Consider the following 6,031-nt stretch of genomic DNA (forward strand, 5'->3'; position numbering starts at 1 on the left):
TCATCATTTCCCAAAGTCAAATATTTGACTGATAGATGGTGTTCTGCAATTCAAGGTCTAGGCAGGTTTTTTTGGAATTGCAGATGTATCTTCATACAATTCTTCATACTTCATATGATTTTTGCTGCTCCATGTAACACTGTCTTATACATTTTCTTAACACCATCATTAAAAATAATCTTTTCCTTCCAGGTAATCCCCACCAAGAAGAATTTTGCAATGTCTAAAGTAATCCTTGGATCCCGATCCTTTAATAAAAATGGTACAATTTTAGTTCTGTTCACAGATACTAAAGTCCTCAGGACTGGATTCAGCCATTTCACTCTATATAGATCATACAGTGGGCAAATTTTTAAAAAGTTCATACAATCCAATATTTCAAGCTGTCTCAGTCCACATCCACAATATCTGTCCTGAAATGTAATCTTGGTATAGCAGCCCCTCATAATGGTTGATGGGAACAAATTCATCCTGGCTAGAAAAAAGGCTCAACTATAAGCGGGAATAGTTAGACCTTTCAAATAGGCTGGTAGGGCAGATGGAGGTTGGAGACCAACTGAAAATAATGAACAAAGCCTGTATGTTCTAGAGGATGTGTCTATCCTATCCAGCTCTACTATTCTCTTTTTCAGAAGGGAGATTGCTACAACTTTACCCAGCTCCTGAAGGGTTTCCATTTCTGTTCTTAGAATTAATCTTTTTCATAAATTAATGGGAACTGTCCTCTCCCACAGTGATCTTGCTTTACTCTGGCTAACAGCCCAAAGCCATCTATAGAAAAGAAGCTTTTATGCTTATATTCATAGCTTGGATCCAGGCATGCACCTCCAATGATCTCAGTGCAGGTTCTTCCCTTGGATCCAGGCATGCACCTCCAATGATCTCAGTGCAGGTTCTTCCCTCAAAACAGTACTGGAAAAGCAATATGGAAACCTCAATCCTTTTCACAAAGCATGTTAGAGGCTGATCAGTTTTTTCATGCACTTCCTACCCTTTTAAAATCTTTGTTTCAAAGCACTATAATCAGTAAAACATTGCTGAGGTATTAGGAAACTTAATCTTTTCCCCTTATGCCATTTCCCTGAATTAAACTGGACCCAAACCCAGGCTGCTGCTTTCCCTGCTGGAAGGGAAGTGAGAGACAATTACCCTTGGTGACTTGGGTTTTTGTTTCCCCAGCAGCATTAGTAGCAATTCCAAAGAGAAGGCCATTTAGATTGGGAAACAACATGGAGGAATATGGTTCAAGTTCAATAGGAATCAGTGTAACTTGCTTGAATAAACTTGTTTAGAATTCAACTGAAAAGCTATATAAGCACAGAAAAAAGTCAAGGAGATTATGCAGCTACTACCCGCAAGCCCTTAATTCAGTTGAATTGTTATCATGAAAGGCAAACCAGTTAATTGAATCAGAGTCACCCAAACCATCCCAGAATAACTCAGAAGATAATCTTGTTATTTCAGCACAATCTGGCTTTCTTACCAAGCCAAACTTGTTCACATGTGTGTGGGTTTTTAACATCTCATCCCATGTCTTGTCTTGTTTTGATCTTTTTTGAACACTGCCCATGTTTTTTTCCGTGCAATCTGTGCTCATCATCATCCCTTGCTTGGGTCGCTGTGGAGACAATGCTAGGTCATGTGATAACAAGACAGCCCCTGGCTTTAGACACAGGTATTTCAAAGCCACAAAGTCAACAGAAAATATTAGTCAACAACCACCAAACTTTTGCAAGCTCCACCACTGGTATTCCACCACTGCAAAACAAAGCCAAATATGAATTCAACCACACAGGAAACAATGTTTATATTAAAACCTTAATCCATGTTTTTTTTCACATTTTTACAAACATGTCCACATTTCCTGTCATTAGGGTTGCCAGGTCTAAAAATGCCCTGTCCCTTTAATAGAGGCTTAATGAGATGTTGTTTACCAGGTAATGTTATGTTCCTCCATTTCACGAAAAGATTCAGCTGCCCATTTCATCACATTAATTCTACCTGTCATTCTGTTGTAACCTGCCCTGAGTCCTGCTGTAGAGGGGAGGGTGGGATAAAAATCCAAATAAAATAAATAAATAATTCCCCACACAACACTGATTGCCTCAGTTTAAGGTATGGTCCTTTTGGCCATTATCTAGTAAAATTCAGAGACCACTGAGTCAGGTAGACTGTATATTATTTGTATGTTCTTGTACAGAAGCATTTCTAGCTTTGAATAGCTTTGAATTTATCTGGTTACAACTTGCTCCATCCCAAAGGGTTGCACTTGGCATCAATAAAAATAAAAAATAATATTGAAAAGTGTATACCCTTAACACATGCAAATATAGCCTATTAGTTTAATCCTAGTGCCCTCAAACTATCCCAAATAGAACTTTCAAGCTTTTATGTGGTTCTGGAAGTGAGAGATGGCACTCTATTGTAGAGATACCAGCCTCCAGGTGAGACCTGGGGATCCCCTGGAATTAAAACTCATATCCACACTACAAAGATCAGTTCCCCTGGAGAAAATGGATGCTTTGGAGGGTGGATTATATGACATTCTACTCCACTGAGGACCCTGTCCTCCTCAGGTTCCACCCCCAAATCTCCAGGAATTCCCCAACCTGGAGCTGGTGACCCTATCCCCTACCTCCTGCTGGCAGCCAGGAGGGCCTGGCAACCCCAATTTTAATTACAGTTCTTCTATGTGTATTATTAACGCCAAAATAGATGCAGGAACTCCTTTGCATATTAGGCCACAAACCCCTAATGTGGCCAATCCTCCAAGAGCTTACAGTAGGCCCTATACTAAGAGCCCTGTAAGCTCTTGGAGGATTGGCTACATCAGGGGTGTATGGCCTAATATGCAAAGGAGTTCCTGCTACAAAAAAGCCCTGTTCTCAATAATATTCACTCCAATAAGAGAAATGGGGATTAGGGAATTAATTGGGGGATGATTCTATTATCTGAATACTTTGTTCAATGGAAAAGCAAATTAAGTAGTAGTGAAACATTGGCATACTGGGATCTGTTTTGTGAACAAGTAGAATTTATTTGTTTTGAGTAACCATAAATTAGTGCCCAGAGGTAACAGCAATATTTTCATCTACCCAAAAACTTGGAGTCACCTGGGAATTCTGGTCAATAGAACTTGAAGTGATTTGGAAATTCAGGTCAAGATAAGAAGATCTGGCTTTTCCACCAGCAGATAAGGGCAATTATTCACCTGGACAGAACAAACTATTATCTACTTTACAGGCCAGCCAAGTTGTATCAACCTTTCCTGTTCATTTTATATATAGAATAGTATTAAAAGTTACTTTATTGGAGGATTTTTGGAATACTGATCTTTCAAAGACTAAGAAGAAGCCATTGACTGTGTCAACTCTTGCCTCTTACCCTTGTATATGTAAAAGGATTAGCAAACCAAATCAGGAGCCGTAATAAGGACTGTGCTACAGTTTGGCTAGTTTTAATACATTCTATTTGGAATCCTTAACTTTACTGATATTAGAGAACATACATTTCAACAAGTCTTTTGGTTTTTGTTCAGTTGCACAGTTTTGTTCAGTCACACTTTCCAGTCTTTTGGTACTGGAGAGTAAATGAGTAATTTACTGGAGAGTAAATGAGTAATCTTCTACCCAATACTGACTAAAATTTAGACTGGAAGTGCAAGGTCTCAACAGAGAGGAAGAGTTTGTATTAAAATATTAATACTGAAATTTAATGATTGACTGCATTTATTAGTTACAGATTTGGGCTTTTTCTTGCAAAAGAAGGGGGTATTTAATTGTTCCTGGCCTGTCAAAGACTTCCACAACAAATTCAACTGCTTTACTTGCCACAAGTTCTAGATATGCATTTGTCAGCCACACAATGTCTAGTTTAGCATTGCTACCATAGAATGGTTTGTGGATATGGAGAGGAGGACTCAATTACAAGGCATCTGGAGCAGCTTCCCTGGGCTCAGCAGGGTCCCACCACCATGCACAGCCCTACCCACCATGTGGGGGTAAAAACAGAGCAAACAGGCTCCTGCCACTATGCACATGCATGCCCCTCTGTGGTTTGGGCAATTGACTAAGTTAGTGGTGGGGGGGAGCAGGACAGCCAGCTCATCATAGGCTGTATGAACCTGCCCCCCTCAGCAGTAGCAGAACATGCACGTCTGCTCCATTGGCAGCTGGTTTCAGGGCTGCACCTTGCTTGGCCTGAGGTAGCTCAGGTGGGAAGATAGCAGGGGGTAGACTCTGATGGGCAGAAGGCAGGGCATGTGGTGATTCTGGGGCCCCATCTGGTAGTTTTTGCCTATGGCCCAAGAATTGCTAAGAATGCCCCTGTGAACAAGAGGACACTCTCCAGTGTTATTAGGGAAGATTATTATCCTCTCCAGATTGGATTACACTACTTCATATTCTATAGGTATTTTAAAGCAATAGTTTCAAGGTGAATTTTTTGAAGGTACATTTAAAGATAAATTCCCAGAGTGACTTGCCCAGGTTTTTCTCTATATTCTAGTCTGAAGTAACTATTTATAAATATTATTTATACCCTACTGTTTCTCTTAAAAGCTCTGAACAGTTTATCAGTTGAGTTCAGACTGCTGCCCATTTTAGTACTTGCCCACTTTAATTCTTTGAAGGCTGATGTGGTGACTACTTGCCATTTTGTTCCATATGTGTCATCAAGCCCACCATGGAACCAATGTTACTCTGATCTTGCACAAAGATGGAATACTTTCCCAATTATTTAGACAGGTGGCTCCATAAACCAGGTTGCCAGTGGTGACCATACACCTTTCTTTACCAGTTGCACTTTGTTAAGTAAGAGAGAAAAGGGAAATTCTGCCTATTGAAGCTTAATATGTTAGTTGCTGGCACAAAAGTGTTCCCACTTGCAAACAGCTATTAGAATTTTAACTATCCCAAGGCCAAAAAAAAAAAAAATCTGATCTCCTCATAGCCATCTTTCATTCAATTTCCTATAAACTATGGGGATGGAGGAAGAATTATCTCAACATTATTTAAATAGCCTAATAGTCCTGAATGCTGAGAATGTGATATAATGGATGAAGAAATTCTAGATGTCTTTGTACTTAGTAGACAGCATATATCATTTTTTTGGCTGTGTGAAACCAGTTTAAGTCCTTGTTTTCATCTCCAAGTCTCACTCTAGCCTTTCTCATTGTTGGAAATAAAGATGACAGTAGAACAGGGGACTCTAATGCGTCACCTGTGAGTGCTGAAACCTTTCTGTTACAGGCTGAGAACAAAGTCCAAGTTCAGTCTGGGGTCAAGCCAAACTGAAGCCAAGTCAGATAGCCAAGCCCAAGAGTGTAGAATGAGGTGTTCAGGAACTGGGAGTCAGAAAGCCAAGAGTACGAGCAAGGGTACAAGAGCTGGGGTGGACGCTGGTCATGACAAAAGTGACTTGTTGCTTCCGGAGAGCCGAGTCCCAAACGGGCTAAATGAGCCTCCAGTGATGTACCAATTAGCAGTGGGAAAACTCCAGTTAAAGTTCAGGACTTAGCGACTGCCTTCCTTGTAGGCGTGCATCCCTCCACCGGGCCACTAAGTCTTGGCAGAGTCACTCCCTCAACCACACTACTCATGGGGATGAATCAGGGGGGCTCCCTGCTTGCAGCTGTGCCTCCTCCTCTTCCTCTGCTCCTGAGTCAGGTGCGGGGAATGCTGGTGGCAAGCTGTCAACCTCAGAAGTGCTAGAGGGACTGGCTACAGGCTCAGAAGCACTAGAGGGGCCCGCTATGGGCTCAGTTTCTGGCTCAAGCAAGGATCCTGCCTGGTTGTGATCGTCACCCATGACACTTTCCTAGTGCCCACCAATTGTTTTTAGAAAGTAAGTGGGCCAAATGGGACTTTTGGTTAGCAGAGTTTCTGACTGGCCATTAGAGATGTGATTAGGGATGGGCACAAACCAAACCATGAAGCAAAATTCATGACAAATTTTGCCATTTGTGATTCACGGTCAGAAGTTTGTGATGAGTTCACAAACTTTTAGTGGTTCATGGATGGAGCAGAAAGCA

This window comes from Heteronotia binoei, chromosome 3, assembly GCF_032191835.1.
Source record: "Heteronotia binoei isolate CCM8104 ecotype False Entrance Well chromosome 3, APGP_CSIRO_Hbin_v1, whole genome shotgun sequence".
Lineage (NCBI taxonomy): Eukaryota > Metazoa > Chordata > Lepidosauria > Squamata > Gekkonidae > Heteronotia > Heteronotia binoei.